This window comes from Lepisosteus platostomus, unplaced genomic scaffold (assembly GCF_059453375.1).
Source record: "Lepisosteus platostomus isolate fLepPlt1 unplaced genomic scaffold, fLepPlt1.hap1 Scaffold_48_H1, whole genome shotgun sequence".
NCBI classification, from domain to species: Eukaryota; Metazoa; Chordata; class Actinopteri; order Semionotiformes; family Lepisosteidae; genus Lepisosteus; species Lepisosteus platostomus.
Window position 1 is genome coordinate 232,501 of NW_028291668.1, and position 25,000 is coordinate 257,500.

At 42.1% G+C, this 25,000-nt stretch overlaps 6 non-coding genes across 6 annotated transcripts; 4 read left to right on the forward strand and 2 right to left on the reverse strand.

Annotated features, from left to right (window-relative positions):
* Nucleotides 1-2,770: 2,770 nt before the first annotated feature.
* Nucleotides 2,771-2,844, reverse strand: trnai-aau (transfer RNA isoleucine (anticodon AAU)). The gene has a single exon. It is a non-coding gene; the product is annotated as a tRNA-Ile (tRNA).
* A 3,433-nt stretch (nt 2,845-6,277) lies between these two features.
* On the forward strand, nt 6,278-6,359 carry trnas-gcu (transfer RNA serine (anticodon GCU)). The gene has a single exon. It is a non-coding gene; the product is annotated as a tRNA-Ser (tRNA).
* Nucleotides 6,360-9,711: 3,352 nt separating this feature from the next.
* On the forward strand, nt 9,712-9,783 carry trnag-ucc (transfer RNA glycine (anticodon UCC)). Its single transcript has one exon. It is a non-coding gene; the product is annotated as a tRNA-Gly (tRNA).
* An 830-nt stretch (nt 9,784-10,613) lies between these two features.
* On the forward strand, nt 10,614-10,687 carry trnai-aau (transfer RNA isoleucine (anticodon AAU)). Its single transcript has one exon. It is a non-coding gene; the product is annotated as a tRNA-Ile (tRNA).
* Nucleotides 10,688-18,445: 7,758 nt separating this feature from the next.
* On the reverse strand, nt 18,446-18,517 carry trnag-ucc (transfer RNA glycine (anticodon UCC)). Its single transcript has one exon. It is a non-coding gene; the product is annotated as a tRNA-Gly (tRNA).
* Nucleotides 18,518-20,763: 2,246 nt separating this feature from the next.
* On the forward strand, nt 20,764-20,905 carry LOC148633162 (U4 spliceosomal RNA). The gene has a single exon (XR_015934043.1). It is a non-coding gene; the product is annotated as a U4 spliceosomal RNA (small nuclear RNA).
* The last annotated feature ends 4,095 nt before the right edge of the window (nt 20,906-25,000 follow it).

Sequence of the window (25,000 nt, forward strand, 5' to 3'; positions counted from 1 at the left end):
CAGTTTTGGAAAATGTTTCCTTCACGCTGCACTGTACCACATAGGCAGCCAAGAGTCTCCAAAACAAAACAGAATTGACAGTCATATAATGTCCATTAACCCCGGTTTTAAAAGCAGCATCATGTCTGCCATCATAAGAATATGAGTCCAATATTTTAGAATTAACCTTACCTGTGGTGTCTTTAATCCCTATTGCTCAATGCACGGTGAAAGCATTGCATACGTGTCTGACAATGAGGAATGACAGTCATTTGCCTGTTTCACAAATGATCGTATTTTACTAGAGATTCTGTTTGGGATTCAGCTGTGCATTCGGACAGCAATCCCTTTCAAGAAATGATACGTTCTGGATGAGGTCAAAGGTGCTGAAACACTGTATTTAGGATGTTTGCAGTGATTGTGTCTCCTGCTTCAACGCAGTGATATATAGATGTGCTCCTGTAATTTATTGGTACATGCCCTGGGCAGTAAGCAGTCTGAGGATTTATTTCCAGACGGCATAGAGCAGTGAAGTAGTGAAGTAGTGCAACACCACTTTATCATTATATTATTAGAACCTATTCTACTTAAATTATAACATTATACACAATTTGAGTTCATTTTAAAAATTAAAAGGTAATGAAAGGAATGCATATTAATGAGGAAGATAATACCGATATGCATGTGATAATCTTCCTTATATCATGTAGTGCGTCATTTGGACACTTTGTGGGCTTGAAATACAAAGAAAATCATGTTTTATGGTACAAGATAAATACAAAACTGAAGCTTTTATTTTAATTAGATTTGTTTATAAAGCATAAGCAATCATTTATTACATTACTATATGTGAAAATAACATTTTAGCATCATATTATTACATACAGGTCTTTAGCTTCAGCACAGTGATATATATATATATGCTCAGTGATTTATTGGTACATGCCCAGGTCAATAATCAGAATGAGGATTTATTTCCAGACGGGCTACAGGTAGTGTTGTGAAATACTTCAACACACTGGATCGCAGATTTAGACCCCCTGCACTCTTACTCCTTAAAAACCAAAGAAATGAAGATATGTAGCAATCACATTGTAACAGGGGTGACAGTGACTTAATGCTTATACTAGTGGACTTCAGGTACCTTTAGGGTACGGTGTTCCCTGAAGGGCTCTCAAACCCCACATTTCAGATGCCTAGCTGTATCGCTGATCTATTGCACCTCAGAATCACTTTTAAACCTTACCTCTGGTATCTTTAATCCCTATTGCTCAACGCATGGTGAAAGTATTGCATAAATGTGTCTGAAAATGAGCAATGGGCACCTGAGAGACTCATTTGCCTGTTTCACAAATGATCATATTTGACTAGAGATTCTGTTTGGAATTCAGTTGTGCATTCTGACAGCAATCCCTTTCAAAAAACGATACATTCTGGATGAGGTCAAAGGTGCAGGAACACTGTATTTAGGATGTGTTTTAAAATCCATTGACTGATCCCCGAATCCTGAAGTTTCTTCGCATGATATCGGGCTTGCAACCACTTTCTGAAAAATGATGAAAAATACCAAAAATGAAAAAAAAAATATCAATTCTAGAGCCTAAGAGGAAAACAAGACAAATTTATATCTCCAAATAATTTTATGTGCTTCAGAAGAGCCCAGGAAAGTTTTTTGCATACATGAAACCACGCCCGTTTGCACGTAAGCAGACATGGTTGCACACACGACTTCATGAAAGCACGCGTGCATGCGAAGTCATCCTGTTGAGCATTTGAAAAGCCGCACCACGCCGCACTTGAAATAGCTCTTACATTAGTGGTAGATGCAGGAATCGCCTTTTTATTTACGCTCTTACCAACGCGATGGAAAGCAAAACAAAGCAAAGCAGAGCAAAACAACGAACAAACAAAAACCCTCACGTCCCGCACTTGCAAATAACACCGTTACGTGCCCAAGCGGTATTGTATGTCATCCTACCACTGCACCCCAGGGCGTACGGTATATGGGAACGAGCACACGCCACGAATCGTCTCGAATCACTCCCTACAGCTGTAAGGCACCTTGAAGCGTGCACCCCCAACATTCTTCTTTGCGCATCTGTGAAAGGTAAATTCTTGAACAAACTCTGAACCAGCTCTAAGGAAACTAATCAGATTAGACATTACTTTGACTCATCTTTTTACGCTCAGTGCTGGATTGCTCAAACTCCGGTTAGGGTTAGGGTTAGCATTCCCACGCTACTTAGACACTTTGTTTACGCTCAGTGCTGGATTTTGGGAACTTCAGGACGGGTGGGAATTTTCTCCTATCTGTCAATTCTGTTTTGTTTTGGAGACTCTTGGCTGCCTATGTTGTACAGTGCAGCGTGAAGGAAACATTTTCCAAAACTGTGTCAGCTCAAAAGTTGTAAGAAAACCTCTCCAGCTGCTTTAACTCTCTTGATTTTTGTCATTTAACGTGACACTCGATGTATAACTGGAGCCTCACATATGCAAATGGTGAGGCTCCAGTTCGACACCACTTTACAGTATATGACAAAAGCATGGCAGACTGTGCCATGACCGGCAGATAACTTCTGCTTATTTTTACCATATTAAACATTGGAAATCCTCCCACTTGTATTTGTGACACTTGATTTTGGCTCCACCTAATACACTCTTAAAACTTCAAACACTTTTCTCTTCTCCCGCAACACTCTTGTCTGTCGGCACTATGTGGCAGCGTTGCATGACAACCCATCTCACCACGGAAAGGAACCTAACAGCTTTGGTAAGAGAGGAGAAAAGGACCTGGCCCGTACGGGGCTCGAACCCACGACCTTGGCGTTATTAGCACCACACTCTAACCGACTGAGCTAACCGGCCTCACGACAGTGGTCCTCTCTGTGCTGACACTGCTCATGATGTTTCCCGAGCCGAAACTGCGTTTTTCCAAGCAATTTGACAAAGCCCGCCCACTGAAAACTGCAGCAGATCGTGTAAAGACGTTCAACTTTGTAATTACTGCACGCACAGGAAGCAGAATAAATTCCTCTTTTCAAACTGTCAAAGGTTTGCTTTGCGAACGCTGCAGGACATCGCACAATCTCTTTTGAACAGGGACGAACGATTTCTTATGGGGCGCAGTAAGTACAGACGTTTAAAAAGCTCCACTCATGCCGACGATGCAGCATGAAGAAGCGCAACCTAACATTTGACAGACAAAGGCCGGGCGCCGCTACGAGCAAAATAGGCAGGCAGGACCGCACTAAGCGTCAGAGCCGCCGTGAGCGCTACGGGGAAGGCAAGGGCTCAGGCAGAGTCTATCATAAGACTGGACGAAGGGAGTCGACTGCAGCCCGCCTGGCCAGGCTTGAACAAGCCCTGCCTGAGAGATCAGGACAGGGTAAACCTTCCGCACCGAATGCCAGAAGTGTGAATGAGCTTAGGGGGACCACGCCCCTTCTCACTGGAGGAGGCGGGGATCCGTCCCAAGCCCCTCCCTCAGTCTATCTGATTGGGTGGGAGGGTTCCTGCCTGGAAGAAGGCTGTGACTCTGAGTTGGGCGCTGACCCCGCCCCTGAAGTCAAAGAAAAGGCAGGCTTCCAACAATTCTTAGGGAATCTCAGCCAGAAAGGCAAAGCAAGGCGTATTTATATCAAGGTTTCTCTTGAAAACGTCTTAGATAGAGAAGCACTGATTGACACTGGGGCTGAAATTAGTTTGATGTCAGGCGATCTACTCAGCGAGCTCAAACGAGTAGCGAAAGGAAAAGGCATCAGACTTAAGGTAGAACCTTGTAAAATAGATATTTCCAGCTATACCCAGGATCATGCCAGGATCACACACCGAGTGTGGGTGGCACTTAGGTTCGGGCCAATGAACGTGGTGCATCCTGTTTACATCTCTAGGTTAAAAACAGAGCCACTACTCATTGGCCAAGACCTGCTTGACAGGCTGGAGCCTCTGGTGGACTGCCAGCGTGGAAAATTGTGGGCTCAGGTCAAAAACCCTAAGCCTGTTGCACAGCAAAAAGGGGGATTCAGTGGTTATGCTGTGATCACACAGTGCCCACTGAACACTATAGCTGAGTTGGAGGTTCCTCCTGGTTCCTCTGGACGAGAATAAATGTCTCTTCTTGCTTTCCAAAACTACAGGGAAGTCCTGCCCAGGCCAGCACTCCCACGGTCTCCCAACTACAGGAGCAGTGCTCCGAGCAGCTGCTTGACCCGCCAGGTAAAGCACACCCCCTTTTCATCCCTGAAGAAGAGTGGATCTCCCTGTCCGGTAATGAATGGGAGTCCTTTCTGTGCACCCTGGTACCTCAGGGGGTCCAGGACTACCACCCCATGGTGGTGGGAGGGGGTCCAGGTGGCAGAAGTGCAGGTTGATGATGTAATTCTTAGCCTCAGCTCTGAGAAGTCCATAATCAGTGAAGGTCTGTTCGAGGACCTGTCGCGAAGCTGTCAGGTGACCCTGGTGACGCAGTCACAGGTTCTGTGGTGGGCACCCCCACCTCATAGGTCCATTTGGAGCAAAGGAAGCTGTGTAGCTTCCATCTCCATCGGAAAAAGGAAGTTTGCTCACTACTTCCAGGTAGCACCTCAGCTGACCCATTCGGTCTGCATTGGTGCAGACCTATTGGTTCGACTGGGCGCCCAGCTGGACACAGTAAACAGTGTGCTGTGGAAACGGGTAGACCCAGATGCCCACTCTCTAAGCGGTGACCCCGAGAACATTCGGTCAGGTCAGACGATTCCTCAGGCCTGCCAGGTAGTAAACAAATCGGACCTGATCGTTCCTGCGTCAACAGCAGGGTTTCCGGTACGCCTTGTCCTAAAGAAGGGACAGAGAATGGACGCTGAGATGGTTTTCTTCCAACCATCAGCTCAGTTTATCAGACTGAACCTAGCAGTCTGTTGTACCCCCAGACTGGAACGGAATGGCCGAGCCACCTGCCTGTTGGTGCAGAACATAGCAAAACAAGATGTCAAAATCCCTGCTCGCACTGACATGGGACTGGAATTGACAATAGTTTCTATGATTTCGAACTGGCCATCCCAGTACTGGGGCAGCTCCCTGGTCCCTTGGCTTCATAAAAGCGCCCCTGTAATAAAGAAATTAAATCCAAAATCAAGAGGGCAGTTGCCTACTGAAATACAAGAAGTCATCAATTTTAACCTAGCAACACATTAAAGGCTGCATCTATACAAGTACGATTCTAGAAATGCTCACCAGATTACGTTTTAAGAAGGAACTGCGCTTCAGGTTCTGCCGAGATCTTAACTCGGATGGCAGGATTCAGAGTCCGGAGTGTGGACTGATTGCGCACGGAGGGTCCATATACTGTGGATCCCTCAGTGATCTTCCGCGTGTTCAAACAGCCAGCGTGTGACTCCCCTGTCCCCGTGACCTCATTGCTCTGCTCTATCCTCTGTACAGCCGAGCCCGATTCACGGTAAAGTGAAAAAAATATGCCCTCAACTTGAGATTTACTCTGGAGCGAGGATAGATGTTACCTTTTTATCATTGAACAGGATGTATGTGATGTGGCGACTAGGTTCAATTTTGTATCCTCTTTAAAAGATTAAGGACTGGGGTGAGCGTGATTTACCACCCTTTCAGCTAAGAACCCGACGTGCGCACCGTTTAAGCTGCATAGACTCGGTCGTTTAACTCTTCTCCATTAGCAGGGTTAAGGTTAAAGAAAAAAAACATTGCTGACTTCTTTTTTTTTTGCCAGCTGCTAGCGCTGATTAGCAAGGTTTGTATTTCATGTTTTGCAAGTTGCATCCATTTTAAGAAAAACAAGTCGTGTTAAAGACAGGAAATGAATACTTGCATTTAATTAAGTCTAGCCGTAGGCGGTTATCCACTGGGATTCAGACCCAGGGCCTCCTGTTTACTAGACAGGCGCTTTAACCAACTAAGCCACAGCGCCCCGGGAGTGCTGTCCTTTTGCAGCCACTTGGACACACCACTCAGACACATCTGCATTCGGTGTGTGCTCCGCCTGCTCGCTGAGCAAGTTGCCACCTTTACATACAATAGCAACATCGACACCAAGAGAAAGGATGACAAATGGCTTTTATCTGGAACTTTTCATGTCCAAGGAGCTCAATGTGCTTTCTGTGTACAACAGGGCCACTGAACTCCACACTGGCCACTGAACCACAGCAGTGGCTTGCTGGCTTGACATCTCCCAGGGAAAATGTTGAAATCGCATGTGGAACAGGAAAATGACCCTCGAGTACGAGGGAAAAAAAAGAAAAAGATCATCTGGAGCGCGCCAACCCAGTTGGGACAGCCCAGTTTTGTTAACGAGGTGGCCGAGTGGTTAAGGCGATGGATTGCTAATCCATTGTGCTTTGCACGCATGGGTTCAAATCCCATCCTCGTTGGTTTCCATGTCTGTTTCCCTTCTGTTTTTGATCCCTATTGCTCAATGCACAGTGAATGCATTGCATACATGTGTCTGACAATGAGAAATGGGCCCCTGAGACAGTCATTTGCCTGTTTCACAAATGATCGTATTTTACTAGAGATTCTGTTTGGGATTCAGATGTGCATTCGGACAGCAATCCCTTTCAAGAAATGATACGTTCTGGATGAGGTCAAAGGTGCATCATTTGGACACTTTGTGGGCTTGAAATACAAAGAAAATCATGTTCTATGGTACAAGATAAATACAAAACTTAAGCTTTTATTATAATTAGATTTGTTTATAAAGCATAAGCAATCATTTATAACATTAATATATGTAAAAATAACATTTTAGCATCATACGTTTAGTATATTTAGTCCCTAATGCTGAAAGAAATGATCATAGAACATGACTTCTAACCTTACCTGCGGTGTTTTTGATCCCTATTGCTCAATGCACAGTGAAAGCATTGCATACATGTGTCTGACAATGAGAAATGGGCCCCTGAGACAGTCATTTGCCTGTTTCACAAATGATCGTATTTTACTAGAGATTCTGTTTGGGATTCAGATGTGCATTCGGACAGCAATCCCTTTCAAGAAATGATACGTTCTGGATGAGGTCAAAGGTGCTGGAACACTGTATTTAGGATGTGTTTGCAGTTATTCTGTGTTTCTAGCTTCAACCCAGTGATATATATATATATGCTCACTGATTTTTTGGTACATGCCCAGGGCAATAATCATTATGAGGATTTATTTCCATATGTGCTAGAGGTAGTGTTGTGAAATTCTTCAACACAGGATCGCAGGTTTAAACCTGCACTCTTACTCCTTAAATACCAACAAATGCAGATATGTAGCAATCATATTGTAGCTGACACTCATTTGCCTGTTTCACAAATGATCATATTTTACTAGAGATTCTGTTTGGGATACGGATGTGCATTCTGACAACAATCTCTTTCAAAAAATGATTTTACCTTATCGCAGCTTTGCCCCTCTTGCCTCTTTGGAAAATATCTCCATCTTGTGGTCGTTGTTGGTAATGTCTAGACAATATCTCCATCTTGTGGTCGTTGTTGGTAATGTCTAGACAATATCTCCATCATGTGGTCGTTGTTGGTAATGTCTTCTTATGCCCTTTTTTCATTTCAATTCTTTATAAGTTGATTCTAGAATCTCTACAATAGAGCTGAAAATATCAGTTTTGTAGCAGACAATATGACATTAGTTATAGTCCAATTAAGACTTTATTACCCTGTTTGTAACATAACAAATTAAAATTGATTAAAACTAAGTTTGGAACACCAGGGAACATAAAAAATGATTTTTAGGAAAACCATGAGGTTCTCTGTGTCCGATGCCTGCAAGGGGAGAAAGCTAGAATCCTTTGCTTTTTCAAAAGTTGAAAATAAACGTCATATAACAACAGCTTTCATTCCTAGGAGTGAAAAATAACCATTTTTGAAGACATATTAGTTTCTAAAACACTACAATAAAGTTAAAAACATCCGTTTTATATTACTTTTAGTATTTTTAGTGAAATTAGTCATTTATTGCACTATTTTTAATATAATCTCTAATTAAAAGTGAATAGAATTAAGTTTGGAGCAACAAGGAACACAAAAAAAAAAGATTTTAAGGAAAAAAATGATGTCTTCTGTGCCAGGTGCCTGCAAGGGGAGAAAGCTAGAATCCTACCCAGGCTCCTGGAGCTCTGTCCTGGCTAAAGGAGGGTGAATCCATCCCCTTCAAAGCTCCATGAAAAAATGATCATTTAAAATTTGAAAAAAAAAACATCATATAACAACAGTTTTCATTCATAGGAGTGAAAAACAACCATTTTTGAAGACATATTAGTTTCTAAAACACTACAATAAAGTTGAAAACATCCGTTTTATATTACATTAATTTTTGTGAAATTAGTCATTTATTGCACTATTTTTAATAAAATCTCTAATTAAAAGTGATTAAAATTAAGTTTGGAACAACAAGGAACACAAAAAAAAAGATTTTAAGGAAAAAAATATTGTCTTCTGTGCCAGGTGCCTGCAAGGGGAGAAAGCTAGAATCCTACCCAGGCTCCTGGAGCTCTGTCCTGGCTAAAGGAGGGTGAATCCATCACATTCAAAGCTCCATGAAAAAATGATATTTTTAAATTTGAAAAAAAAAAAACATTATAGAACAACATCTCTTGGTCCACAGAGTGCAAAAATCCAACTTTGAAGAAAATCCATTGACTGATCCCCGAATCCTGAAGTTTCTTCGCATGATATCGGGCTTGCAACCACTTTCTGGAAAATGATGAAAAATGCCAAAAATGAAAAAAAAGTTATCAATTCTAGAGCCTAAGAGGAAAATAAGACAAATGTATATCTCCAAATAATTTTATGTGCTTCAGAAGAGCCCAGGAAAGTTTTTTGCATACATGAAACCACGCCCGTTTGCACGTAAGCAGACATGGTTGCACACACGACTGCATGAAAGCACGTGTGCATGCAAAATCATCCTGTTAAGCATTTGAAAAGCCGCACCACGGCGCACTTGAAATAGCTCTTACATTAGTGGTAGATGCAGGAATCGCCTTTTTATTTACGCTCTTACCAACGCGATGGAAAGCAAAACAAAGCAAAGCAGAGCAAAACAAAACGAACAAACGCAAAACCCTCACGTCCCGCACTTGCATATAACGCCGTTACGTGCCCAAGCGGTATTGTACGTCATCCTAGCACTGCACCCCGGGGCGTACGGTATATGGGAATGAGCACACGCCACGAATCGTCTGAAATCACTCCCTACAGCTGTAAGGCGCCTTGAAGCGTGCACCCCCAACATTCTTCTTTGCGCATCTGTGAAAGGTAAACTCTTGAGCAAACTCTGAACCAGCTCTAAGGAAACTAATCCGATTAGACGTTACTTTGACTCATCCTTTAACAGTTTTCAGTCTCTGTCTTTAAACACCTTGCTCAGTCACATTCAAGCCACAAGTACTCTTCTCGGATGTTGCACAAACAAATCCTAATGTCTTGAAAGCATTGCAGCATGTTTGTGTCCCACTTCCCGTGGCTGCAGGACGACTGACACGAACGGACAAACAATCTGTGGCGTTTAGCGTGACATAGTCTTGCAGGCATCGTGCTGTCTTACTGCAATACTATACCACTTGAGGAAACAGTCCATCTGGCCATGAAACTCATTTGAACGTCTAGCTACAGCAACTAACAATAACATGATTTATTCAGGATGTGTGGAATCAGCACGTCCCGGAGACAGCTTCTGAAATCGTGAGCATTCTCTGGTGGTGTCCTGGAGGGCTCCCCCGGGCATGTGTTGGTGGTATAGTGGTGAGCATAGCTACCTTCCAAGCAGTTGACCCGGGTTCGATTCCCGGCCAACGCAGTGGCAAGTGTTTTCAAATGCTGTCACAAGCCTTGGATTGTGACTAGCAAAGCGAAGCCTTTTGAAAGAGCTAAAGCACTGCAAAACGGAATTGAAGGAGAATCTTACAGGGGATTCTGAGCAGTGTCTAAATAAATAAATTCACAGCGTCCGCGGATGGCATTTTGCAGCTGGAAGTAGATGTCGACGCTTTTTGCACACAGCACCAAAAAAGCGTCTTTTTTGAAGGTACAGGCATTGAGCATTGGTGGTTCATTGTTAGAACTCTCGCCTGCCACGCAGGAGGCTTGGTTTCGATTCCTGGCCAATGCAGTGGCTTTTGCAGCGAACGGCTCCATCACTTGCATCCCAACTTTTGCAACTCGCAACTGAAAACCCACTGAAGCTAAGCAGGTGTGAGCCAGGTCAGTACCTGGATGAGGGTGAGCTACAGGGAAAAACAAAGCTTCCAGCTGGAAGTGGTGTTAATGGGGCCAGCGGGGAGGCGCTCACCCTGAGGTCTGTGCGGGTCCATATCTCCCAATATAGTGACGGAGAAGCTGTGTTGTAAAAGGGCGCTGTCTTTTGGATGAGATGTAAAACCGAGGTCATAGTGCTCTGTGGTCATTAAAAATGACCACCAAAACCTTTGACAAAAGTTCTTGGTAATTGATGGTCTTCAATAATGTTTCTCCTTTAGGTACATTTAAAATCAGCTGAATAATGCTGTGAAACCATGAAACTGCATGAGAAAGCTCGTACACTGAATTACACGGCTTTCTATTCAAAGGAGGACAAAAGAAATTCCCTGAGTTCGATTTTTTGCAGCACAGAGAGGGGCACTGTCACGAGGCCGGTTAGCTCAGTTGGTTAGAGCGTGGTGCTAATAACGCCAAGGTCGCGGGTTCGAGCCCCGTATGGGCCATGTCCTTTTCTCCTCTCTTACCAAAGCTGTTAGGTTCCTTTCCGTGGTGAGATGGGTTGTCCTGCAACGCTGCCACACAGTGCCGACAGACAAGAGTGTTGCGGGAGAAGAGAAAAGTGTTTGAAGATTTAAGAGTGTCTTAGGTGGAGCCAAAATCAAGTGTCACAAATGCAAGTGGGAAGATTTCCAATGTTTAATATGGTCAAAATAAGCGGAAGTTACCAGCTGGTCCGGCACAGTCTGCCATGTTTTTGTCATATACTGTAAAGTGGTGTCGAACTGGAGCCTCACCATTTGCATATGTGAGGCTCCAGTTATACATCGATTGTCACATTAAATGACAAAAATGAAGAGAGGTAAAGCAGCTGGAGAGGTTTTCTTACAACTTTTGAGCTGACACAGTTTTGGAAAATGTTTCCTTCACGCTGCACTGTACAATATAGGCAGCCAAGAGTCTCCAAAACAAAACAGAATTGACAGATAGGAGAAAATTCCCACTCGTCCTGAAGTTCCCAAAATCCAGCACTGAGTGTAAACAAAGTGTCTAAGTAGCGTGGGAATGTTAAACCTAACCCTAGCTGGAGTTTGAGCAATCCAGCACTGAGAGTAAAAAGATGAGTCAAAGTAACGTCTAATCAGTTTAGTTTCCTTAGAGCTGGTTCAGAGTTTGCTCAAGAGTTTACCTTTCACAGATGCGCAAAGAAGAATGTTGGGGGTGCACGCTTCAAGGCGCCTTACAGCTGTAGGGAGTGATTCGAGACGATTCGTGGCGTGTGCTCGTTCCCATATACCTTACGCCCCGGGGTGCAGTGCTAGGATGACTACAATACCGCTTGGGCACGTAACGGCGTTATATGCAAGTGCGGGACGTGAGGGTTTTCGATTGTTCGTTTTGTTTTGCTCTGCTTTGCTTTGTTTTGCTTTCCATCGCGTTGGTAAGAGCGTAAACCATGTCTGCTTATGTGCAAACGGGCGTGGTTTCATGTATGCAAAAAACTTTCCTGGGCTCTTCTGAAGCACATAAAATTATTTGGAGATATACATTTGTCTTGTTTTCCTCTTAGGCTCTAGAAATGAAAACTTTTTTTTAGGATTCTAGCTTTCTCCCCTTGCAGGCATCGGGCACAGAGGACCTCATGGTTTTCCTAAAAATCTTTTTTTTTTGTGTTCCTTGTTGTTCCAAACTTAATTTTAATCACTTTTAATTAGATATTTTATTAAAAATAGTGCAAAAAATGACTAATTTCACTAAAAATAATGTAATATAAAACTGATGTTTTTAACTTTATTGTAGTGTTTTAGAAACTACTATGTCTTCACAAATGGTTATTTTTCACTCCTAGGAATGAAAGCTGTTGTTATATGATGTTTATTTTCAAATTTTGAAAAAATCAAAGGATTCTAGCTTTCTCCCCTTGCAGGCATTGGACACAGAGAACCTCATGGTTTTCCTAAAAATCATTTGTTATGTTCCCTGGTGTTCCAAACTTAGTTTTAATCAATTTTAATTTGTTATTATGTTAAAAACAGGGTAATAAGTTTCTAATTGGACTATAAATAATGTCATATTGTCTGCTATAAAACTGATGTTTTCATCTCCATTGTAGAGATTCTAGAATCAACTAATAGAGAATTAAAATAAAAAAGGGCATAAGAAGACATTACCAACAACGACCACAAGATGGAGATGTTGTCTAGACATTACCAATAACGACCACAAGATGGAGATATTGTCCAAAGAGGCAAGAAGGGCAAAGCCGCGATAAGGAGATTGCTGTCAGAATGCACATCCGTATCCCAAACAGAATCTCTAGTAAAATATGATCATTTGTGAAACAGGCAAATGAGTGTCAGCTACAATATGATTGCTACATATCTGCATTTGTTGGTTTTTAAGGAGTAAGAGTGCAGGCGGTTTAAACCTGCGATCCAGTGTGTTGAAGTATTTCACAACACTACCCCTAGCACATCAGGAAATAAATCCTCATAATGATTATTGCCCTGGGCATGTACCAAAAAATCAGTGAGCATATACATATATCGCTGTGTTGAAGCTAGAGACACAGAATAAGTGCAAACACATCCTAAATACAGTGTTCCTGCACCTTGACCTCATCCAGAATGTATCGTTTTTTGAAAGCGATTGCTGTCAGAATGCACAACTGAATCCCAAACAGAATCTCTAGTCAAATATGATCATTTATGAAACAGGCAAATGAGTCTCTCAGGTGCCCATTGCTCATTTTCAGACACATTTATGCAATACTTTCACCATGCGTTGAGCAATAGGGATTAAAGATACCAGAGGTAAGGTTTAAAAGTAATTCTGAGGTGCAACACATCAGCAAAACAGCTAGGCATCTGAAATGTGGGGTTTGAGAGCCCTTCAGGGAACACCGTACCCTAAAGGTACCAGAAGTCCACTAGTATAAGCATTAAGTCACTGTCAGCCCTGTTGCAATGTGATTGCTACATATCTTCATTTCTTTGGTTTTTAAGGAGTAAGAGTGCAGGGGGTCTAAATCTGCGATCCAGTGTGTTGAAGTATTTCACAACACTACCTGTAGCCCGTCTGGAAATAAATCCTCATTCTGATTATTGACCTGGGCATGTACCAATAAATCACTGAGTATATATATATATCACTGTGTTGAAGCTAGAGACCTGTATGTAATAATATGATGCTAAAATGTTATTTTCACATGTAAGAAAACCGGCTCAGGGATGCCAAATATGTAATGTTGCCATAGCAAAATTAAATGTAGTGGCTCTCTGAAGGCACCAGTTCTGTAGGGTTTGGGCATTTACTGAGACAATTATTAATTGTAGCAGTAAATCACAAAGTTGATTCTTTTGATGGCTTTAGAATCCAACCATGTGACATAACTCAAACAACGCGCACACACAGGTACTAATACACGAGGATACATTTATTAATACATAAAATATGCATGTAAACCTAACAGATCTTATCGAGAGGGTTATCAGAATACAAAAGATATATATTCAGTCAGTTACGAAGTGTTACACATATCAAGAGGACATACGTTCAGTATATCATTCATTAAGACCGTTTCGTTAATGAACTTGGTTATAACTTCTACATTAGATACTCAAACAAGTACATAACTCTTAGGAATTAAATTGATATCAACTGGTTGGGATAACAATTGAATTCTCGAGCTCCAATGCATTGAAGTTGAATACTCATCCAATCTTTGGGGATTCAGATCTTCCTGCGGGCACAAAGAAACAGTTGCAGGCTGTTGCTGTCCAATCCGCGCTCTCTGGCTCCGTGCCAGGCTGTGCTGTGCGGCTTGCGACGCTGCGCTGCTGATGCTCACTGTGGGCTTTAACTAGCAAAGTTTGTGCACAGGAGAAAAGATGACTGTGGGTCCCAGCAAGTCAGGAAGAGGACCGGTTCGTTTCTGATGAAGAGCTAGTTCTGAATAGTGATTCAGCTGTCCACAGTTCCGACCTGTTCACGAGGCCTGCTGCTGGTGCTAACCTCGGGTGGATCCTCTGGTTATTCTCTGGCAACCTCCGCTCTAGACTCTTAGAACAAAGGAAAGTTCTGGCACTCGGACACACTGGCCGTTCCGTGGTTGTCCGGGCTGAGTCTCAGGATGGTCAGGAGGCGCGCTGCGAGAATGTCCTGCCCTTGGGAGCCTTCTGCTCCTGGGCCGCCCTGCCCTGGAATTCTCCTTTGAATTCCCTTTAGAATTGTTCACAGAATCCTCTGAATCCTCCCTTCTGAATCTTACTGAATCTCACAGGCTCTCTGTGTTGCCTGTTTTTACCTGGAGGAACTTCAGCTCATTGATTGGCTGAAAGTTCCATGGGCATCAGAGTCCCACGTGGGTTACTCGACCCTACCAGTCCCTGATTGATTGATCAAGGTGAGATATGAGTCACTTAGTCCTGACACTTAGTAATGCAGTCCAGATGTCCAACTGGCACTCCCTAGACAGAAAGGCGCCAATGGATGACCATTGATCATGATAGCCAGGCTTAGCTAAGTGCATCCCCCTTTGGGAGCTGTCCTAGGACCTTAAATCACCCTGCATGAATAGTCTCTCTGTGGCTGCACCACAGAGATGAACAGAGAAATGGGGCCTCATTTGGGAAGGCTCAGAACACTTAATTCTGCCTTATTAATAAGCCTCGCCGCTACACACATATATTAATATAATAAATGATTGCTTATGCTTTATAAACAAATCTAATTAAAATAAAAGCTTAAGTTTTGTATTTATCTTGTACCATAGAACATGATTTTCTTTGTATTTCAATCCCACAAAGTGTCCAAATGACGCACTACATGATATAAGGAAGATTATCACATGCATATCGGTATTATCTTTCTTACGAAAATGCATTCCTTTCATTACCTTTTACTTTTTAAAATGAACTCAAATTGTGTATAATGTAATAATTTAAGTAGAATAGATTCTAATAATATAATGATCCAGTGTGTTGCACTACTTCACTGCTTCACTGCTCTATGCCGTCTGGAAATAAATCCTCAGACTGCTTACTGCCCTGGGCATGTACCAATGAATTACAGGAGCACATCTATTTCTCACTGCGTTGAAGCAGGAGACACACAGTCTCTGCAAACACATCCTAAATACAGTGTTCCAGCACCTTTGACCTCATCCAGAACATATCATTTCTTGAAAGGGATTGCTGTCCGAATGCACATCTGAATCCCAAACAGAATCTCTAGTAAAATACGATCATTTGTGAAACAGGCAAATGACTGTCTCAGGGGCCCATTCCTCATTGTCAGACATATGTATGCAATGCTTTCACCGTGCATTGAGCAATAGGGATTAAAAACACAGCAGGTAAGGTTAGATGTCATGTTCTATGATCATTTCTTTCAGCATTAGGGACTAAATATACTAAACGTATGATACTAAAATGTTATTTTCACATATATTAATGTAATAAATGATTGTTTATGCTTTATAAATAAATCTAATTAAAATAAAAGCTTAAGTTTTGTATTTATCTTGTCCCATAGAACATGATTTTCTTTGTATTTCAAGCCCACAAAGTGTCCTTTGATCTCTATTCTGTGGTAATCCACGATGACCCCGTTCTTCAGGTGATTCATCATGTCCTCCCTCGCCTGTTGAGAGGCCACCTGATCTCTTCTGCCGTGGCGTGCTTCATACACGCCCTCTTGAAGTGAGCAGGAAGCTGATCAAAAGTATTCAGGCACATCTTGCACACCAGGGGAATCCTCACGGGTTTCCTTTGAAAATAAATAATACCATCTGTGTATAGAAACAAGCTAAGACTGATTTCTTAAATTATCCTTAAAATTCTCTCTCATAGTTTGAGCATAATGATTTTATTGCATTTATATAAGAATTGCTCATTGCTCCTAAATAAATAATGGTCTCAGTCACAGACTTTCCAATAGAAGCCATTGTGGAGTTCAGCAACTGCAGGTCCTAGAAGTGGGGAAGGAATTTTAAAAGAGAAATTGAATTACAATACAGAAGGAATGGCTGAGGGTTCACTGAAATGTATAAATATACAAATTCCAAAGACTGAGTCCATATAGAAACAACTACTTTTCATTTTCAGTATAAGAAAAAAAAACTATCTTCCAAAGCATCATAAAATTGTCCCTTCTTCCAGACCCTACTTCTCTCTTTTAGTAGTACAGCAGACCTTTCCAGGTGAGCAGATCACAGAGTCCGAAATGAGCTTCCTCCATCAAGCAAAGTACCTGAACATGACTCTGTCTTCATAAAAGCGCCCCTGTAATAAAGAAATTAAATCCAAAATCAAGAGGGCAGTTGCCTACTGAAATACAAGAAGTCATCAATTTTAACCTAGCAACACATTAAAGGCTGCATATATACAAGTGCGATTCTAGAAATGCTCACCAGATTACGTTTTAAGAAGGAACTGCGCCTCAGGTTCCGCCGAGATCTTAACTCGGATGGCAGGATTCAGAGTCCGGAGTGTGGACTGATGGCGAGCGGAGGGTCCACATACTGTGGATCCCTCAGTGATCTTCCGCGTATTCAAACCGCCAGCGTGTGACTCCCCTGTCCCTGTGACCTCATTGCTCTGCTCTCTCCTCTGTGCAGCCGAGCCCGACTCACGGTAAAGTGAAAAAAAAGATGCCCTCAACGTGAGATTTACTCTGGAGCGAGGATAGATGTTACCTTTTTATCATTTAACAGGATGTATGTGATGTGGCGACTAGGTTCAATTTTGTATCCTCTTTAAAAGATTAAGGACTGGGGTGAGCGTGATTTACCACCCTTTCAGCTAAGAACCCGACTTGCGCACCGTTTAAGCTGCATAGACTCGGTCGTTTAACTCTTCTCCGTTAGCAGGGTTAAGGTTAAAGAAAAAAAAAATAGCTGACTCCTTTTTTTTGCCAGCCGCTAGCGCTGATTAGCAAGGCTTGTATTTCATGTTTTGCAAGTTGCATCCATTTTAAGAAAAACAAGTCGCGTTAAAGACAGGAAATGAATACTTGCCTTTAATTAAGTCTAGCCGTAGGCGGGGATCTCCTGTTTACTAGACAGGCGCTTTAACCAACTAAGCCACGGCGCCCCAGGAGTGTTGTCCTTTTGCAGCCACTTGGACACACCACTCAGACACATCTGCATTCGGTGTGTGCTCCGCCTGCTCGCTGAGCAAGTTGCCACCTTTACATACAATAGCAACATCGACACCAAGAGAAAGGATGACAAATGGCTTTTATCTGGAACTTTTCATGTCCAAGGAGCTCAATGTGCTTTCTGTGTACAACAGGGCCACTGAACTCCACACTGGCCACTGAACCACAGCAGTGGCTTGCTGGCTTGACATCTCCCAAGGAAAATGTTGAAATCACATGTGGAACAGGAAAATGACCCTCGAGTACGTGGGGAAAAAAAAAAAAAGATCATCTGGAGCGCGCCAACCCATGTCCGGACAGCCCAGTTTCGTCGACAAGGTGGCTGAGTGGTTAAGGTGATGGACTGCTAATCCATTGTGCTCTGCAGGCATGGGTTCGAATCCCATTCTCATCGCTCTCCATGTTTGACACGTGTGCCTGTTCGACATTGGCCCTCCTGTTGTTTGCTCCGGTGCTAGAGCCGTACATTTTCTAGCAGTGGCTGAACATGGTATAGTAGGCCAACGTCGGTATCGAGCAGTGACAGTAACAGTACTTACTGCGCCCCATAAGAAATCGTTTGTCCCTGTTCAAAAGAGATTGTGCGATGTCCTGCGGCGTTCGTAAAGCAAACCTTTGACAGTTTGAAAAGAGGAATTTATTCTGCTTCCTGTGCGTGCAGTAGTTACAAAGTTGAACGTCTTTACACGAACTGCTGCAGTTTTCAGTGGGCGGGCTTTGTCAGATGGCTTGAAAAAACGCACTGTGTTTCGGCTCGGGAAACATCATGAGCAGTGTCCTGCATGTTTTCTGTGTATAGCTGTCTTTTAACACATACAGAATTCATTCGAAATCATTGATTTCTCCAATTAACAAGGGTCCCTTTTTGAACCTGCGAGAAGCATTCTTTCAATGTAACAGATTTACTCCGGGGAAAGCCAGCATGACATTGAGAGTAGCTCAAGCTTTCAGCACCCGTATCGGACTGCGTGTATGCAGACACCGCTCAGAACCCTGTAAGATTCTCCCTCAATTCCGTTTTTCAGTGCTTTAGCTCTTTCAAAAGGCTTCGCTTTGCTAGTCACAATCCAAGGCTCATGACAGCATTTGAAAACATTCGCCACTGCGTTGGCCGGGAATCGAACCCGGGTCAACTGCTTGGAAGGCAGCTATGCTCACCACTATACCACCAACGCACACCCACAGGAAGCCTACAGGACACCACCAGAGAATGCTTTTTTTAATTTTTTTTTTATTAAACATAGAATTTACAAATACAAATACAACAAGAGGATCAGAGTCATGTACAAGAGAAAAGAAACGCAGCAGAAAAAAGCATTTAACTACCAGAGGTAATTAAGTAATTATGTGATCAAATTGTATATTTTACACGTATCATATTTTCCTTGCTTTAATATTTCTCAATTATTTATAAACTTTAGTTTCAACATGCATGCGTTTCCTGTAAAAAATAAAACTCAGCACACAGTTTTTCTTTTAACAACATTTCGAGTACCTCTGGCATTCATGAAAAAGACATACACAAAAGCAAATAACTAACTCTAAGACTGTCTAAACTATTGAGTTTTTCAAAGAACCAGAACTATAACAGTCCTTAACACTTAACTACACCATTCCAAACTAACACTAAAGAAACACTAGTATATACTGGTATAACAAATATAACCAAACATAATCATTAACTGAGCAGTCACTGGGAGCAAATCTCCTTCCCGTCCACAAAGGCCCTCGCTCCCACAAAGTAGGCTCTCCTCCCCTCTCTTCTGGCAGCTTCAACCTGGGGCCACAGCTGGTTCCTGGTACTCCTGTCCGCGGCAGACAGGTCCTCTGCAAACCTCAGTTTGTTCCCATTCAAATACTCATTCCCCCTCGCCGCTCGCCACAGCATGTCCCTCGCCGTCCTCTTGGTGAACTGTATTATAATCGATCTGGGGCGCACTTGCCCAGACATGTTCGCTCTCCCGAGCCTGTGAAAAAAGTCAATGGCCGATATTACGTCCTCCTGGTCCGGCAGGGTCCTTTTACAGATACCCTTCACTGTTGCAACAAGGTCCTTATCACGTTCCTCTTTAACTCCAAATAATTTTAAATTCCATCATCGACGGTATCTATCTACATCGTTCACTTTCAATTCAAGTTCTTTAATATGCTTTTCTTGTTTGGTATTTACTTGTTTAAGAACTTTTACTTCACTCTTTAAGTCTTCAACCTCTTTAAACACACAGTCCATGGACTTTTTAAGACTTTCGATTGCGACTGTATTAGATCAAATCATTTCCTTCAGCTCACCCATGCTCTGTGCCATCATGTTGAAGATGTTGGTCTGGAGCTCCTCCAGCGTCAGGTCGCCCCTTTCCCTCTTGGCTGCCGGGGTTTTCACAGGTGTGCTGGGCAGGGACTCCGGCTCTTCCTCTGGCAGCTGAGTCTCACTTGGGCTGCGAACGCTCGCGTACGAGCGCATCTCCAGCACTCTTTCCACGTCCCCTCCAGCTGCTTCACTTTTCCCTTTAGTTGCCATCAATTTTCTTGTAGTGCTATACATATACGATTGAGGTTTCTTAGACTTCTCCTTCGAAGACCCAGCACTCTCTTTTCTTTTCCCAGTGTTACTCATATCGAAATTCTTAAACCTAAAAAAAATCGTTTTTTTTTCTTTCAATTATAACTGAAGTTTAAACAAGTAGTGTTTAGTCCTTATTTTTCTGTAGTCAAAAAAAGCAAAAATTAACATTCAGGTCATGAAAAACTCAAAAAAAATCCTCAAACACTAAACTTTACCTCCCACCTGAGTGTCATCTTGAACGCCCCTACCACCAGAGAATGCTCACGATTTCGGAAGCTGTCTCCGGGACGTGCTGATTCCACACATCCTGAATAAATCATGATATTGTTAGTTGCTGTAGCTAGACGTTCAAATGAGTTTCATGGCCAGATGGACTGTTTCCTCCAGCGGTATAGTATTGCAGTGAGACAGCACGATGCCTGCAAGACTATGTCACGCTAAACGCCACAGATTGTGTTTGTCCGTTCATGTCAGTCATCCTGCAGCCACGGGAAGTGGGACACAAACATGCCGCAATGCTTTCAAGACGTTAGGATTTGTTTGTGCAACATCCGAGAAGAGTACTTGTGGCTTGAATGTAAACTGTACGTGCCCGCCCCCTTTCCTCTGTAGTGCATGAGTTCCTCCCGGCATGCCCTTCGTCATTGTTCTGTCATCTTGTATTTAAAGGGTTGTATTTCTGCTGCTGAAAAGAATCAACGGGTTTCTTTGTTCCCAACGGAGCCCTTGTCTGTCATGAAATTCTTCAAAACCTCAAGCTAGAAGAAGACGACAAATATGAAGCGTTACAGCAACGACATGCCATGAGACGATCGATAACGATTTCCATAGGATCCCCGCGGTTGCCTGGCAACCGTCAGCTTTGCGCAGTGGCAGTATCGTAGCCTGTGAGGTTTAGCCGAGGCGGGATTATTGCTAGTTGAAAACTTTTCCCAATACCCCGCTTCCGCCGGTTTGCAATACAATCGGCGAAAGCAATTTTTGACAGTCTCGTTAGAGACTGAGCAAGGTGTTTAAAGACAGATTTGGTCATGGTGACATCATGGTAGAAAGAAGCGAGCTTGTTCCCAGTGGGCATTGATTCGTCGAATATACGTATATTTACGGTGAAATTACGGCTATACGTATATATACGTCGCCTCGAAGTATAATCAACGTCGAATTGCAACCGTAAAATTGACGACATTAACAAACGCATATATAACGTCGAAAACACATCTAACACAGTGCCTGAGGCTTTTTACTGTATGTATCGTGTGTGCCGCAACTAGGAGTATACGGCACTCTGCACAGTGTACGAAGTAAATTATTTTCGCAGCAATTAATTTACACGTGTATAATAAATATAGTAAATATAATAAATTAATTACTGCGAAAATAATTTACTTCGTACACTGTGCAGAGTGCCGTATACTCCTAGTTGCGGCACACACGATACATACAGTAAAAAGCCTCAGGCACTGTGTTAGATGTTTTTTCGACGTTATATATGCGTTTATTCATGTCGTCGATTTTACGGTTGCAATTCGACGTTGATTATACGTCGAGGCGACGTATATATACATATAGCCGTAATTTCGCCGTAAATATACGTATATTCGACGAATCAATGCCCACAGCTTGGCATACAAGGGTTTTGCTGAGGGGGTCTTGCCACCTGCCTGAAAAAAAACAGTAAAATGTTTGAGTGCCTATAGAGTTTCTATTTTTATTTTCTTGACAAAAGTCCCCCATCAGTGCGCGGTGCCCGAGGAAAAATCTGTAGGGGGGTGTCTGAAATTCTGAGGGGGGAGTGATATTTCGGTTGAAACGGAGCTGTACGGTGCAGCTACCCAAATGAAATCTTGCAGCTATGCCATTGATTAGTGCTTCATGATAGAAGATAACGACTAGCAATCTGGTATTTGCGATGAAGTTCAGTTTCACATTTTTCGTCACTCTCAAGGTTTGTATTGCCTGGAGCGAAAAGTACCATAAGCGTTCATTTTTGCAGCTACATGGACGTTCTGAATCGTTAAGAAAAAAATGTTGTAAAACCAACAGAAAGCACAGACTGCTATAACTAGTCCTAGTTATATAACGATTTTAAGTATAATGATAAACTACTGCAAGGAATCGGTCCACCTGAGCAAACAGGATCATAATGTTGACACTCAATAATATGCGCAGTTCCTGGACGGATAGCCCTTCTGCCCATCAAACAGACTGAGTGACTGTTCGTGTCATTTAGTGTTGTCTGACCATTGACAAAGTACAACTATTTTTTTAGGGTGCAAATTAAGTTAGGTAAAACTTTTTGCCCAAAACTGAAGGGGCGACATTCCCCCCTCCCCCCGTGATGCCAGGCCTGTCCCCATCCTATTCCATAATGTCATTATATATAATACCATACAACAGTGACCGATCCTTAATATTTGCATGCGTTAAAATTGCACATCAGCTCATAGCAGCGATGTATTATCAATGTTAAATTTCAACCATAATATCGACAACATTAATAAACGCATACGTTGAGAAAATATCGAACCCAGCATATTTTCCGGTTATATACCACAATGCATTGCTAGTATTCGTTGGTCACCATTTTGGACACGTTTTTCAAACGTAGAAGTATATCCGAAAATATCTCAGCAATCCTCTTTTGACGAGTAAGTATGAACAATAATAATACTATCTGAATACATACAGATCTTTCTTAATATTATTTTGATTAAAATAGTATGTGAATAAGCAAAAAAATGGCACATAAAATAGTGTGAATGGGGAAGATGACACAAAATCGTTTTGCCGTTTCTCTTATTCTTATTCTATGTTGTACTTTCAAACTTTGGGTACTCATTAATTAGGACAGACTTTATTGCTCAACTTCTATGATGCAAGCCAAATTTTATACATTTATTTCAGCTTTGAGCTTAGTAAACCGTTCATTTTTTAGATTATACTAAAGAAGATATTAATCATCATTTATTTGGGAAGTAATATTATATAATTTTCTCCTAGCTGCGGTGCTGAAGTCCCACCCTACATCAACAGAAAAAGAAATAAAGGAGCACGCAATGTGTTACTTGAAGAATGCATATGCAAGGCAGGGGGCCAAGAGATCTGGACTCTGAAAATAATAGGTTTTTGGTTCTAACTGTTAGGACAATTAGACAGGGTTTGCAAATAGTGGACAAAAATCGTCTTAACTTCCATTGTAATATTTTATATTTTATGTAATATTTTTTTCTTGGAAATATAGAAGTTGTACATTTTAAAATGTATATTTGAATCAAAATGTGGTTTTGAGTTAGTGTGTTAATGTAATTAGTTTTGTGTTTGTCATTACTATACTGTATATTGCCATGTTACCAGAATTTGTAGCTGAAGTTTAAGACTAGTTGTGTTTTTTATGATTATTGCCCATATGTTGATTGTTGATTGATTGTATACAATGTATAATTTGAAATACATATGTTTCAGGTGTGAATGTGTATTTTCAGAATACATTTCTAAACCTAATCATTGGCTTGTTTTACTTGTTTCTACACCTATAAAATCTATCTTTGATGTATAATAGACCTCTACCCATATACGTATAATAGACCTCTAATGTTATCCGTATAATAGACCTCTAACCATATACGTATAATAGACCTCTAAAGTTATACGTATAATAGACCTCTAACCATATACGTATAATAGACCTCTAAAGTTATCCGGAACTCCAACCATATATGTATAATAGTCCTCTAAATGTATCCGTATAATAGAACTCCAACCATTTATGTATAATGAACGTCTAAATATAGACGTATAATTGACGTTTTACTTTAGACGTATATTAGAATTTCATTCTAGACGAATTGTAGACCACATTTAGACGTATAAGATATGCGTTTAATAGACGTATATTATACGTCTTTTGCCCAATGGGTTACGTCTCAACAGAAACGCTCTTTAGCTCTTTCAGCGTTATGCAGAGACCATCGTCTGTCGAGATCACTTTTGAGTCAGCGCGAAACGCCGTGTGCTGTCAGTTTGATTTCATATTGCTCGTAGCGGCGCCCGGCTTTTGTCTGTCAAACGTTAGGTTGCGCTTCTTCATGCTGCATCGTCGGCATGAGTGGAGCTTTATAAACGTCTGTACTTACTGCGCCCCATAAGAAATCGTTTGTCCCCGTTCAAAAGAGATTGTGCGATGTCCTGCAGCAAACCTTTGACAGTTTGAAAAGAGGAATTTATTCTGCTTCCTGTGCGTGCAGTAGTTACAAAGTTGAACGCCTTTACACGATCTGCTGCAGTTTTCAGTGGGCGGGCTTTGTCAAATGGCTTGGAAAAACGCACTGTGTTTCGGCTCGGGAAACATCATGAGCAGTGTCCTGCATGTTTTCTGTGTATAGCTGTCTTTTAACGCATACAGAATTCATTCGAAATCATTGATTTCTCCAATTAACAAGGGTCCCTTAAAGGATGAGTCAAAGTAACGTCTAATCGGATTAGTTTCCTTAGAGCTGGTTCAGAGTTTCCTCAAGAGTTTACCTTTCACAGATGCGCAAAGAAGAATGTTGGGGGTGCACGCTTCAAGGCGCCTTACAGCTGTAGGGAGTGATTCGAGACGATTCGTGGCGTGTGCTCGTTCCCATATACCGTACGACCCGGGGTGCAGTGCTAGGATGACTACAATACCGCTTGGGCACGTAACGGCGTTATATGCAAGTGCGGGACGTGAGGGTTTTCGTTTGTTCGTTTTGTTTTGCTCTGCTTTGCTTTGTTTTGCTTTCCATCGCGTTGGTAAGAGCGTAAATAAAAAGGCGATTCCTGTGTCTACCACTAATGTAAGAGCTATTTCAAGTGCGACGTGGTGCGGCTTTTCAAATGCTTGTGGGCATTTCTCTGTTGTTGATTCTTTTTTTGTGTGTAACAAAGTGGCATTTTCATGTCCGGACGGGGAGACTTTATCATTCCGACATGAAGCCACCCTTAAGTCCTCTGAGGCGTGTCTGTCTGCAAGGCTTGTATTTTGGAAATGTTTTTTTGAAACGGAGAACGACTTTGAAATAGGCTTCCGCCGGCGCCTCGCGATCCAGGTAAGATTGTAGCAAGAACGCAGCGG